Source organism: Panulirus ornatus, chromosome 12 (assembly GCF_036320965.1).
Source record: "Panulirus ornatus isolate Po-2019 chromosome 12, ASM3632096v1, whole genome shotgun sequence".
Classification (NCBI taxonomy): domain Eukaryota; kingdom Metazoa; phylum Arthropoda; class Malacostraca; order Decapoda; family Palinuridae; genus Panulirus; species Panulirus ornatus.
Genome location: NC_092235.1, coordinates 70222002 through 70237451, shown reverse-complemented (window position 1 = coordinate 70237451; position 15450 = coordinate 70222002). Strand labels below are relative to the sequence as shown.

At 45.8% G+C, this 15450-nt stretch overlaps 1 protein-coding gene across 3 annotated transcripts in view; it reads left to right on the top strand.

The window, feature by feature from the left end:
• The first annotated feature begins 3415 nt into the window (after nucleotides 1–3415).
• Nucleotides 3416–15450, top strand: part of LOC139752221 (uncharacterized) — a 50458-nt gene continuing 38423 nt past the window's right edge. Inside the window, exon 1 of one of the 3 annotated variants that reach the window (XM_071668233.1) lies at nucleotides 3416–3573. The gene's annotated coding sequence lies outside the window, so the exon portion shown is untranslated. Of the gene's footprint in view, nucleotides 3657–14349; nucleotides 14890–15450 lie in introns of those variants that run through there. The other 2 variants (XM_071668232.1, XM_071668234.1) reach the window with 2 other exon arrangements.

The window sequence follows — 15450 nt, the reverse complement described above, 5'->3', positions numbered from 1 at the left end:
GACGACGACACACGGACTGACGACGACAAACAGACTGACGACGACACACAGACTGACGACGACACACGGACTGACGACGACACAGACTGACGACGACACACGGACTGATGATGACACACGGACTGACGACGACACACAGACTGACGACGACACACAGACTGACGACGACACACAGACTGACGACGACACACGGACTGACGACGACACACAGATTGACGACACACACTGACGACGACACACAGACTGACGACGACACACGGACTGACGACGACAAACAGACTGACGACGACACACAGACTGACGACGACACACGGACTGACGACGACACAGACTGACGACGACACACGGACTGACGACGACACACAGATTGACGACACACACTGACGACGACACACAGACTGACGACGACACACGGACTGACGACGACACACAGACTGACGACGACACACAGACTGACGACGACACAGACTGACGACGACACAAACTGACGACGACACAGACTGACGACGACACACGGACTGACGACGACACAGACTGACGACGACACACAGACTGACGACGACACACAGACTGACGACGACACAGACTGACGACGACACACAGACTGACGACGACACACAGACTGACGACGACACACAGACTGACGACGACACACAGATTGACGACACACACTGACGACGACACACAGACTGACGACGACACTATAGCAGGAAATCTATTCAAGTGAAAGGAAGTCTGACTGAAGATTGGTCGGGATGAAGACAAACTTGTGCCATGATCGGTCAGACGTAGGAGGTGATTTCCACGTACACAGATGCAGGCAGAGTGAGGACTTGGCGCAATGAAAAGATTCATCAGAAGATGAACCTGAAACAGATGTTACCAATTATCACTAACATGAAACAGACGTTACCAATGACCAATAACATGAAACAGACGTTACCAATGACCAATAACATGAAACAGACGTTACCAATGATCAATAACATGAAACAGACGTTACCAATGATAAATAACCTAAAACAGACGTTACCAATGATCAATAACATGAAACAGACGTTACCAATGATCAATAACATGAAACAGATGTTACCAATGACCAATAACATGAAACAGACGTTACCAATGATCAGTAACATGAAACAGATGTTACCAATGATCAATAACATGAAACAGACGTTACCAATGATCAATAACATGAAACAGACGTTACCAATGATCAATAACATGAAACAGACGTTACCAATGATCAATAACATGAAACAGATGTTACCAATGACAAATAACATCAAACAGACGTTACCAATGATCAATAACATGAAACAGACGTTACCAATGATCAGTAACATGAAACAGACGTTACCAATGATCAATAACATGAAACAGACGTTACCAATGATCAATAACATGAAACAGATGTTACCAATGATCAATAACATGAAACAGATGTTACCAATGATCAATAACATGAAACAGACGTTACCAATGATCAGTAACATGAAACAGATGTTACCAATCATCATTAACATGAAACAGATGTTATCAATGATCAATAACATGAAACAGATGTTACCAATGATCAATAACATGAAACAGATGTTACCAATGATCAATAACATGAAACAGACGTTACCAATAATCAGTAACATGAAACAGATGTTACCAATGATCAATAACATGAATCAGACGTTACCAATGATCAGTAACATGAAACAGATGTTACCAATGATCATTAACATGAAACAGATGTTACCAATGATCAGTAACATGAAACAGATGTTACCAATCATCATTAACATGAAACAGATGTTATCAATGATCAATAACATGAAACAGATATTACCAATGATCAATAACATGAAACAGATGTTACCAATGATCAATAACATGAAACAGACGTTACCAATAATCAATAACATGAAACAGATGTTACCAATGATCAATAACATGAAACAGACGTTACCAATGATCAGTAACATGAAACAGATGTTACCAATGATCATTAACATGAAACAGATGTTACCAATGATCAATAACATGAAACAGACGTTACCAATGATCAATAACATGAAACAGATGTTACCAATGATCATTAACATGAAACAGATGTTACCAATGATCAATAACATGAAACAGATGTTACCAATGATCAGTAACATGAAACAGACGTTACCAATGATCAATAACATGAAACAGATGTTACCAATGATCATTAACATGAAACAGACGTTACCAATGATCAGTAACATGAAACAGATGTTACCAATGATCAATAACATGAAACAGATGTTACCAATGATCAATAACATGAAACAGACGTTACCAATGATCAATAACATGAAACAGATGTTACCAATGATCATTAACATGAAACAGATGTTACCAATGATCAATAACATGAAACAGATGTTACCAATGATCAATAACATGAAACAGATGTTACCAATGATCAATAACATGAAACAGACGTTACCAATGATCAATAACATGAAACAGATGTTACCAATGATCAATAACATGAAACAGATGTTACCAATGATCAATAACATGAAACAGATGTTACCAATGATCAATAACATGAAACAGATGTTACCAATGATCAATAACGACAAAATAATTGCAAGACAACGGCGACCTCCTTATAATGAACCAAGCAGAATGTTCAGTTTATACTTAAGAATATCAACTATACAACGAAACCATCACTTTACCACCTCCTGCTCAACCATCACTTTACCACCTCCTGCTCAACCATCACTTTACCACCTCCTGCTCAACCATCACTTTACCACCTCCTGCTCAACCATCACTTTACCACCTCCTGCTCAACCATCACTTTACCACCTCCTGCTCAACCATCACTTTACCACCTCCTGCTCAACCATCACTTTACCACCTCCTGCTCAACCATCACTTTACCACCTCCTGCTCAACCATCACTTTACCACCTCCTGCTCAACCATCACTTTACCACCTCCTGCTCAACCATCACTTTACCACCTCCTGCTCAACCATCACTTTACCACCTCCTGCTCAACCATCACTTTACCACCTCCTGCTCAACCATCACTTTACCACCTCCTGCTCAACCATCACTTTACCACCTCCTGCTCAACCATCACTTTACCACCTCCTGCTCAACCATCACTTTACCACCTCCTGCTCAACCATCAATTTACCACCTCCTGCTCAACCATCACTTTACCACCTCCTGCTCAGCCATCACTTACAATAAGCTGTTCAGTTCTGGTCAACAGACTTCCTCATGTACAAGGGATAGAAAATATAGCGAATTCTGCCACTCAGAATAACTCTTGTTCGGTGCACGTTGTGGGTGTGTCCGTGATAGGTGCACGTGGTGGGCGTGTCCGTGGTGCGAGTTCAGTCATGTGCGGGAGCGGGGAGGTGGGCAGTACGGTGCTGGCCGCCGTAGAGGCAGCAAGTTCTGTCTGTGCACCTTCCCAGGTACTAGGTCCTCTCACCAGTCACTGTGCACTGGATGCCTTTTCACAGCGCACACACCTCTGGTCTTGGTCGCCTTCCTGCCCTCCCAGTACCTGTGCGACCTGACTGGTGAGTACTGGACGTCTACCACAATCCACTCCACCACTCCTGCCCGGTAACTACCCAGCGACCCACACCTACCTTGCTCTACAGTAAGTATACACACACACTCCTCTCTACTGAGTTCTACACATGAATTGTGCATTAGTAAGATATGACGTAAACATGTGTTGTTGGTTAGTCCACATGACATTTGTCTGAAGGTTTACGACAGTTATTTTTTTTTTTAAGGAGTTGTAGTGACCAGGCCACTGCCTATTAGCAGCCCCGTGTTGGTTCTGTATGTCTCAGTAACTCTAATGTTGATTATAACTGAATTTTTGTAAACGTATTCAGACTGACCTTCGTTACCTGGTACTGTTACTGCTACATTCCTGCTGCTGTTGTTGCTACATAATTTGGCACTTATACAGTTGTTTTTGTTGTTCTAAGCATGACATACAGTGTTTACTCCTGGCAGTACAAGTATTAGACTGGTGATCCGGAGAGGTACACTCTCTCCTTCACTAGTCGCCACAACACTGTTACTTGCCGCCGTCTTAACAGCTAAATGACACTACGGTCTGGCGGGAGCAGTTCGTGTAACGTTTGATATCGTTCCTTTATTGTCTTGCTCCACTTTCAAGTCCGCCTGGTCTTGCCAAACGAAAATGTCTTTCATGCTTCTCGTAAGTATGATGTAGGAAAATAAGTATATCGTAGTCCATATAAAAAACCTGTGCCGTATAAATCCATTCACACAATAAAGATTCAGGACGCTGTTAGAGAGAATATATAGTGGCAAGAAATTGATGTACTCTGAACTAAGTCATATTTTTGTGTGGGTTTTGGGATAAGATGCAGGAAGGGGCCTGATGGCTGTGGATGGGCCTGGCGATTGTAGGCGAGCCTGGGGACTGAAGCCTTGGGCCTGCTGGTGCCCTTTACCTACGGTGATGTATGTCAATAGAGCTGGTGCTAGAGAATGGTAGCAGAGGGAAGGAGAGCAGGGGAGAGGTGACAAAAGAGGGAAGGTAATGGGAAGGATTACAGAGAAGTGCAACAGAACGTGTGAGGAACGTGCGGAGAAAGAGGCGTATAGATTAGGGCAGAGGATGTAACCCAACCTGAACACGGCGACTCAGGCACACATCAAGAGGGAAGGACCCGTGACATACACAAAAAGATAAGAAAAAAAGTAACATAGAGAGAGGGTAAGAGAAGTGTCGGCGGAAGAGGAAAGATATAGATAAGAATAGATTTGGACATATGGCTGGCTCACCCAGTAATGGACCAAGTTTTTCCAAGCATTCATAACTCAAGAAGGACTTGCTTGAAAGGGACATACCTGAAGGAGGACCTCCCTGGAGAATATTCATCTGAAGAAAGACTTACTTGGAGGAAACTTACTTGAAGGAGAAATCTACCTGGAGGAAACCTTCCTCAGGGAAGACCTGCCTGAAGGGGCTTCCTGGATGAAACTTTCCTGAAGCAGGAGCTGCCTGAAGGTGACCTTCCTTAAGGGTTTCTTGCTTTATGGTGACATAACTCAATTAGGACCTACCTGACGGAGGAGCAAGTTTGATCAGAGTGTGAGAGCCTGTAAGAGAGAGGGAGATAATGATGAGTTTTATGAGGGTCTTGAGATGATCACTGTACTGGCAGGTCCTGCCTCACCCTGAAATAAACTGTTTCTGATAAAACATTAAACCAACCGTCCTGAACACAAGAGACCTATGCATACTAACTGTAAACCTACTAGGGTGACGTTAAACCAAGCACAGAACGTGACGTGTTAAACCATTCACACAAGAAACAGAGAATCAATGGAACAAATGAGGTGGAATGAGCATGACGCAGGAACCACAGTAGGAGACTCTCTGCACCACCCACCAATGTTGACGCAAGATAGCGAGAGCCTGAGCTTTTTCTACGATTTGTTGACCTTTTTGTAGCCGGTCCATCCAAGGCTCCAGAATGATCTTTTTCTGAGCAGATCTCGAGAACCGTTACATCACACAAGGAAATGCCGACCATGATGGACGCTGCTCACACACTGACCTGCTGCTCTGACGCACGTGTTATATTCTGCACGTGGATACTGTTTACTGTCTGTGCCCGAGCTTTATTTACTGTCCTGAAGTGGATGTTGTTTACTGTCCTCACGTAGATGTTGTTTACTGTTCTCACGTAGATGTTGTTTATTGTTCTCACGTAGATGTTGTTTACCTTTCTCACGTAGATGTTGTTTACTGTTCTCACGTAGATGTTGTTTACTGTCCCCACGTGGATGTTGTTTACTGTCCTCACGTAGATGTTGTTTATTGTTCTACGTAGATGTTGTTTACTGTCCTCACTTGGATGTTGTTTACTGTCCTCACGTGGGTGTTGTTTACTGTCCTCACGTAGATGTTGTTTACTGTTCTCACGTGGATGTTGTTTACTGTTCTCACGTGGATGTTTTTATTGTTCTCACGTAGATGTTGTTTACTGTCCTCACTTGGATGTTGTTTACTGTCCTCACGTAGATGTTGTTTACTGTTCTCACGTAGATGTTGTTTACTGTCCCCACGTGGATGTTGTTTACTGTCCTCACGTAGATGTTGTTTATTGTTCTACGTAGATGTTGTTTACTGTCCTCACTTGGATGTTGTTTACTGTCCTCACGTGGGTGTTGTTTACTGTCCTCACGTAGATGTTGTTTACTGTTCTCACGTGGATGTTGTTTACTGTTCTCACGTGGATGTTTTTATTGTTCTCACGTAGATGTTGTTTACTGTCCTCACTTGGATGTTGTTTACTGTCCTCACGTAGATGTTGTTTACTGTTCTCACGTAGATGTTGTTTACTGTCCCCACGTGGATGTTGTTTACTGTCCTCACGTAGATGTTGTTTATTGTTCTACGTAGATGTTGTTTACTGTCCTCACTTGGATGTTGTTTACTGTCCTCACGTGGGTGTTGTTTACTGTCCTCACGTAGATGTTGTTTACTGTTCTCACGTGGATGTTGTTTACTGTTCTCACGTGGATGTTTTTATTGTTCTCACGTAGATGTTGTTTACTGTCCCCACGTGGATGTTGTTTACTGTCCTCACGTAGATGTTGTTTACTGTTCTCACGTAGATGTTGTTTATTGTTCTCACGTAGATGTTGTTTACTGTTCTCACGTAGATGTTGTTTACCGTTCTCACGTAGATGTTGTTTACTGTTCTCACGTGAATGTTGTTTATTGTTCTACGTAGATGTTGTTTACTGTCCTCACTTGGATGTTGTTTACTGTCCTCACGTGGGTGTTGTTTACTGTCCTCACGTAGATGTTGTTTACTGTTCTCACGTGAATGTTGTTTATTGTTCTACGTAGATGGTGTTTACTGTCCCAACGTAGATGTTTACTGTCACGTAAATTTTGTTTACTGTCCTCACGTACGTAGATGTTGTTTACTGTCCTCACGTGATTGTTGTTTACTTTTCTCACGTGAATGTTGTTTACTGTCCTCACGTGGATGTTTTTTACTGTCCTCACGTAGATGTTGTTTGCTGTCCTCACGTGGATGTTGTTTACCTTCTGCAACTCAGTCTTGTGGTACTCGCTGTGATATCATTCACTGTCGTTTTTTATGATACGGCACAATGGTCCATGGCGTTACATAACTGGTTATGATGCGGTACACTGGTTCATGATGGTAAAAAACTGATTATGGTACGATACAGTGGTCCATGGTGGTACATAACTGGTTATGGTGCGGTACAGTGATTCATGGTGGTACATAACTGATTATGGTACGATACAGTGGTCCATAGTGGTACATAACTAGTTATGGTACGATACAGTGGTCCATGGTGGTATATAACTGGTTATGGTACGGTACAGTGGTCCATGGTGGTACATAACTGGTTATGGTACGGTACAGTGGTCCATGGTGGTACAAATACTGGTTATGGCATGGTACAGTGGTCCATGGTTGTGCATAGCTTGGTACCATCTCGACTCATACAAAATGTGAGGAGATGAAGGAGCGTGTCATACTCAGAGTGAGGGGGAGAGCGTGGAGGTTGTGCTTAGTGTGAGAGGCCTTCAGGATCTGGGTCCTGATCACTGTGAGGGTCCGCAAGGTCTGGGTCCTGCTCACTGTGAGGGTACGTAAGGTCGGCGTCCTGCCCACTGTGAGGGTACGTAAGGTCGGCGTCCTGCCCACTGTGAGGGTACGTAAGGTCGGCGTCCTGCGCACTGTGAGGGTACGTAAGGTCGGCGTCCTGCTCACTGTGAGGGTACGTAAGGTCGGCGTCCTGCCCACTGTGAGGGTACGTAAGGTCGGCGTCCTGCCCACTGTGAGGGTACGTAAGGTCGACGTCCTGCCCACTGTGAGGGTACGTAAGGTCGGCGTCCTGCGCACTGTGAGGGTACGTAAGGTCGGCGTCCTGCGCACTGTGAGGGTACGTAAGGTCGGCATCCTGCCCACTGTGAGGGTACGTAAGGTCGGCGTCCTGCGCACTGTGAGGGTACGTAAGGTCGGCGTCCTGCGCACTGTGAGGGTACGTAAGGTCGGCGTCCTGCGCACTGTGAGGGTACGTAAGGTCGGCGTCCTGCCCACTGTGAGGGTACGTAAGGTCGGCGTCCTGCCCACTGTGAGGGTACGTAAGGTCGGCGTCCTGCGCACTGTGAGGGTACGTAAGGTCGGCGTCCTGCGCACTGTGAGGGTTGTGTGAGGGTTGCGAGTTGTTGGGGTCAGGCTTTCCACGGATGGTCTCAGTGAAAGTGTTTCTAAGGTATACCTCCTTCATGGGCTGAGAGAGAGAGAGAGAGAGAGAGAGAGAGAGAGAGAGAGAGAGAGAGAGAGAGAGAGAGAGAGAGTAATGATACTGAATAAGGGGTACACTTGGGGCTTAGCCTGTGCCTTACGATGCTTTCACTAGGATGGTTGCATCAGTCATCATACATTCCTTCAAGCAAGACAGACACAATTTATGTACTCTCTCTCTCTCTCTCTCTCTCTCTCTCTCTCTCTCTTGGTAGCAGTCTTGCTGGCTGCCACCACTTGTGACCCAGCTGGTGAGTGTGTGTGGCGTCCAGGTTCAGACTGGCGAGGTCTTCCCCTGCAGGCGGGACCCCCGGCTACCGCCACTCCTCACACCTCCCCGACTCCCCATCTGCCTCTGGCTCACCTGCCTAATCCGCAGTCCTTCTGACTTCATGTTATTGTTCTATTTTGCTCTGTTGCCAGACTCCCTAGGTGTCAGGCAGGTGTGTGTACGTCTTCTTGCTCTCCCTAGCTGCATGTGTGTACGTCTTCTCGCTCTCCCTAGCTGCATGTGTGTACGTCTTCTCGCTCTCCCTAGCTGCATGTGTGTACGTCTTCTCGCTCTCCCTAGCTGCATGTGTGTACGTCTTCTCGCTCTCCCTAGCTGCATGTGTGTACGTCTTCTCGCTCTCCCTAGCTGCATGTGTGTACGTCTTCTTGCTCTCCCTGGCTCCATGCGTGCATGTTTCTTGTTGTGCATCTTTGTTTGATTACTGAATTCAGGAGGTATGATTTTTCTACATTTGTAACATTCTTTTATTTTGTTGACACATCACTGAATCCACTACTAACCATGGCATTCCTCTGTTATGTGTCTTTGTATCATGTACACAGCCTCGGGTCCCTCCCTCACGTACCCAGCCACAGCCTCAGATCCCTCCCGTATGAACGTAGGCATAGCTCTCGGTTCCTCCCTGGTCATCTTCAGCGTTCACGCCGGCAGCCAACCAGTCTAGATTACCTCACATTGTTTTTGCTGAGCATCAGGAAGGGAGTCGTGGCTCGCATGAGTTCCGAGTCACGCTGTGAGAGTCGTCCCCGCCCGTCCCTCCCCTCACACATGGGTTGACTGACCTCTGTGGTGGGCACTTCTCCCGCATGACATTGTAGGTCATCACTTAACCCCGGGCATCATAATGATAATATATTTTACCTGACCTGGTTTACTGCAAGTGTCTGACCCAGTCTATGGCACAGTGGCATTGTGAAATTGTCTTGCGAGGCCTCCATGATGCTATCGCAGGTGAGGGGGAACGTGGCTTAGGTGTGTGATGAGAGATATTATGAGATGATGATGTGGAGGATGTGTTCACAGGTAGGGCAGTACCTGGTCACGAGGGGGTAGCTGGCTGGCTCCCTCACATCTTAACCTTCTGATGAATATAACTTAACAGGTTATGTATGTTGTTAACATGATGCAGATGATATCAATAGGTTATGTATGTTAACATGATGCAGATGATATCAATAGGTTATGTATGTTGTTAACATGATGCAGATGATATCAATAGGTTATGTATGTTAACATGATGCAGATGATATCAATAGGTTATGTATGTTAACATGATGCAGATGATATCAATAGGTTATGTATGTTAACATGATGCAGATGATATCAATAGGTTATGTATGTTAACATGATGCAGATGATATCAATAGGTTATGTATGTTGTTAACATGATGCAGATGATATCAATAGGTTATGTATGTTGTTAACATGATGCAGATGATATCAATAGGTTATGTATGCTAACATGATGCAGATGATATCAATAGGTTATGTATGTTGTTAACATGATGCAGATGATATCAATAGGTTATGTATGTTAACATTATGCAGGCGATATCAATAGGTTATGTATGTTGTTAACATGATGCAGATGATATCAATAGGTTATGTATGTTAACATGATGCAGATGATATCAATAGGTTATGTATGTTGTTAACATGATGCAGATGATATCAATAGGTTATGTATGTTAACATGATGCAGATGATATCAATAGGTTATGTATGTTGTTAACATGATGCAGATGATATCAATAGGTTATGTATGTTGTTAACATGATGCAGATGATATCAATAGGTTATGTATGTTGTTAACATGATGCAGATGATATCAATAGGTTATGTATGTTAACATGATGCAGATGATATCAATAGGTTATGTATGTTAACATGATGCAGGTGATATCAATAGGTTATGTATGTTAACATGATGCAGGCGATATCAATAGGTTATGTATGTTGTTAACATGATGCAGATGATATCAATAGGTTATGTATGTTAACATGATGCAGATGATATCAATAGGTTATGTATGTTAACATGATGCAGATGATATCAATAGGTTATGTATATTGTTAACATGATGCAGGCGATATCAATAGGTATGTATGTTGTTAACGTGATGCAGATGATACTAACAGACCAGTGGTGATTATAACTTTTGAGGCTTGATCTTATCTGATGTGTGACTCGTGTTGGTGAGTGGAAGTGATGGGAACAGTCTGGACGTGAGGTTAAGATAGCAACACTGGTTATCAGACTATCATGGTGATGGCTGACTGGAACAGTCTGGACGTGAGGTTAAGATAGCAACACTGGTTATCAGACTATCATGGCTGACTGGAACAGGACTCACGACACTAATTTGTAGAACTGGTTCCCATCATGAAGGTGTAGGTGGGTCAAAGGTTACCTCACTGTGGAAAGGAGAGGAAGACTAAATGATTGGGAGGGATGTTACAACACCAGCTACTGCGGCAGAATGATTGGGAGGGATGTTACAACACCAGCTACAGCGGCAGAATGATTGGGAGGGATGTTACAACACCAGCTACAGCGGCAGAATGATTGGGAGGGATGTTACAACACCAGCTACTGCGGCAGAATGATTGGGAGGGATGTTACAACACCAGCTACTGCGGCAGAATGATTGGGAGGGATGTTACAACACCAGCTACAGCGGCAGAATGATTGGGAGGGATGTTACAACACCAGCTACTGCGGCAGAATGATTGGGAGGGATCTTACAACACCAGCTACTGCGGCAGAATGATTGGGAGGGATGTTACAACACCAGCTACTGCGGCAGAATGATTGGGAGGGATGTTACAACACCAGCTACTGCGGCAGAATGATTGGGAGGGATCTTACAACACCAGCTACTGCGGCAGAATGATTGGGAGGGATGTTACAACACCAGCTACTGCGGCAGAATGATTGGGAATACGACTTGGGTAAGAAATATAACTGATGTGTTGATATCACCAAGAAGTTTACTAATAGATTAACATCTGATGGAATACAGAGGGTACATCACTAGTGAGAGGAGGAGTACATCACTAGTGAGAGGAGTACATCACTAGTGAGAGGAGGAGTACATCACTAGTGAGAGGAGGAGTACAGAGCATATCTCCCGGTGTGAGGTAGGGTAGTCCAGTGTGTGGTCATATGTTAACGAAGTCATAACTTTTGTGTCAAGTGTCAGAGTGGAGACCCGCCTAAACCATCGTCCCACGTACCTGGCTGACCGGTGGTGGATGGGACCCCAAGTGTTAGGCAGAGGTCGCAGGGAAGGGATCCTCCTTGTGGCAACTTGTGAAAGTGTCGTTCCTCCTCACTCACGGACCACAGCTTGAGCGGGTCGCACACTGTCCTCCCAGTGACACGTTCCTGGTGGCTAGCCCGAACGTTCCATGTGGTGACATCAAATGTTCCAGATAATTGGACGACCCGACGTGAGACCAGCAAGGTTGCTCTCCCACTAGTTCCACAACCAGCAGATGGCCCACACCCAGCAGATGGTCGCGGTGCTGAGCAGTGACCTGCGGCTGCATGAACGATTCTTTGTGGTATGGTATGAGCCAGCTGACCCTCCTGCAGCTGTGGCGCGGTATAAGCCAGCTGACCCTCCTGCAGCTGGATCCCGAAAGGAACAGACAGCGATTGACAGCTGACAAGGCGACACTAAAGAACAGCGCAACGCCACTAGCTGGTCTGGTGAAGATATCTCGGCAGATGTTATAATACAGGAAGACGCCTCATGACCTGCTGCACATGCATATGATGGATGGCTTCCCCCAACCCTCATCATGTTTTCTAAGATGTTCCCACAATGTCATAATATCTATATTTCCGTGGAGCAGCCAATCTATAGAATTCTCTTCTTTCATCAGTCCACCTCAACCTTGAAGAATCTGTCGACAAACGCCAGCGGAGTCTTGCTGAAGCTCACACTTCTCTTTTCATCTTGCCACCAGAGCTTCACAGGGGCATCTGCTGCCGTGCTCTCCCGCTCACTGGCTTCACAAGGGCATCTGCTGCCGTGCTCTCCCGCTCACTCGACAGAAAAAACTTCACTTCTATACCAGCTTTCCCACAACCACGTTAATTCTCAGAGAACGTTCCCAAATCCACGTCAATTTACTGACAACATTCCCCCAAACACATCAATTTTCTAAGAATTTTCGTACAACCAGTTGAATTATGTGATACTTCTCACAATCACGTCTGTTTTGAAACTAATCTCAGCCACTTCAGTTCTCTGAGACTATTGCAAGAACCACGTCAGTTCTGCAAGTGTTACAAGAATCACGTCAGTTCTGCAAGTGTTACAAGAATCACGTCAGTTCTGCAAGTGTTACAAGAACCACGTCAGTTCTGCAAGTGTTACAAGAATCACGTCAGTTCTGCAAGTGTTACAAGAATCACGTCAGTTCTGCAAGTGTTACAAGAATCACGTCAGTTCTGCAAGTGTTACAAGAATCACGTCAGTTCTGTAGGAGTGTACGAGGCAGTACCAGGAGGAGGAGGAGGCAAGTAGGGTCCAGCACCTGACTGGGAAGTCAAGACGCCCCAACCGAGATGACACCATTGCAGAGGCACCAGTGGCCCTTGTGGTGATACTCCACGTGAACCAGACTCGCACGAGAGAGAGAGAGAGAGAGAGAGAGAGAGAGAGAGAGAGAGAGAGAGAGAGAGAGAGAGAGAGAGAGAGAGAGAGCATTACAACTTGAGCAGAACAATTCCGGGCAGTAAATGGAAGCATGACGTAGGTTCTTCTGATGTGTGTAGCGCACTACCGACATACATATGACTGCTGACTCTCACCTGCTGTACCGACATACATGTGACTGCTGACTCTCACCTGCTGTACCGACATACATGTGACTGCTGACTCTCACCTGCTGTACCGACATACATGTGACTGCTGACTCTCACCTGCTGTACCGACATACATGTGACTGCTGACTCTCACCTGCTGTACCGACATACATGTGACTGCTGACTCTCACCTGCTGTACCGACATACATGTGACTGCTGACTCTCACCTGCTGTACCGACATACATGTGACTTCATTCTAGCGCCATTATAACTGCGGGATTGACGGTAGTAACGCTGCCTCTGTAACGCTATTGTTCCGTAATGGAAAAAAACTAGGCCTGCAACGTCATGGTGACCCAGCAAACTCTCCATAACAATGCGTTTTAATCTTGATGGTTAACAAGCGTCTTCCTAGGCAGTCATGTGTGACGGGGGTGAGGGTGAGGAAAGGGAATAATTAATTATGTACAAGTACTTACCATGAGAATCTCAAAGAGAGAGAGAGAGAGAGAGAGAGAGAGAGAGAGAGAGAGAGAGAGAGAGAGAGAGAGAGAGAGAGAGAGAGAGAGAGTAAAGCATGATAAATCAGTGATAGCAAAAGTAGTGGAGGGTACGAGGTCCCTCGTGACCTGTAGCTGTATCCACAGGTCCCTCGTGACCACCTGCAGGTGTATCCACAGGTCCTTCGTGACCTGCAGCTGTATCCACAAGTCCTTCGTGACCTGTAGCTGTGTCCACAGGTCCTTTGTGACCTGAGGAGGAGAGCACAAGTCCTCACGGCAGTAAGTGTAGTGGTGGTGGAGGGCGAAGGACTAGTATGTGGGGCCGGGGGAGGCAATGTCAGCAGCAGGTGGGTGCATCTGGCACTGAGGGCCGGGGGGGGGGGGATATCATGAAACGTAACCATCAAGGCTGTAGATGGCCTCACAGGGATTCCTCATCGTTAACCAGAGGTTTGCTGGGCTCCCTCAGGATCCGTCCGGTTTACCTCACTGGAGCAGGTAGCACATGAGAGCGGGAGGCGGAGCAAGACGTCCCCGTAGCCTGGAGGCGGGCGGCTTGGTGCATGTCATCATGACGCTGATCATCTTATGATAACACACACCAGTGGTGGCATGTATGTATGTATGTATGTATGTATGTATGTATACTGGTAGATCTGACAACTCTACACTGTCAGGTGGCCATTACACCAAAACAAGAAACTGGTAGGTCACAGATACGACAAAAAGATGTCACAGACTTGTCCTTGAACTTGGTCTTCATGCGTCAACATCCTGGTAGTGGCAAATGTCAACAATCATGCGAGTTTGTAACGTGCCACTTGGTGTAGCATGGAGGGTTAGGACGCGTGGGGCGGCCGCTTCTCCACGGATCAGGTGTTACGAGCTCCGGTCATTGGTTAGCAGCCTCCTTCAGGCACCATTGCTCGGGTATGTATGTAACTTGCCTGTGTTTGCCCCTAGCTGTGGTGAAGCTCTCACGATGTGTGGTGGACAACGCCGTGCTTTGTGGTATACTGTGGTGAAATCTACAGTAGTATGTATGGTGTCCAGTATTGGCAGGCCAAGTAGGAGGTTTCATAGGCATTGTGTATTGGTGATGACTGTGGTGGTGAGGATGGTGGTTACTGTGGTGGTGAGGGTGGTGGTTACTGTGGTGGTGAGGATGGTGGTTACTGTGGTGGTGAGGGTGGTGGTTACTGTGGTGGTGAGGATGGTGGTTACTGTGGTGGTGAGGGTGGTGGTTACTGTGGTGGTGAGGGTGGTGGTTACTGTGGTGGTGAGGGTGGTGGTTACTGTGGTGGTGAAGGTGGTGGTTACTGTGGTGTTGAAGGTGGTGGTTACTGTGGTGGTGAAGGTGGTGGTTACTGTGGTGGTGAAGGTGGTGGTTACTGTGGTGGTGAAGGTGGTGGTTACTGTGGTGGTGAGGGTGGTGGTTACTGTGGTGGTGAAGGTGGTGGTTACTGTGGTGGTGAAGGTGGTGGTTACTGT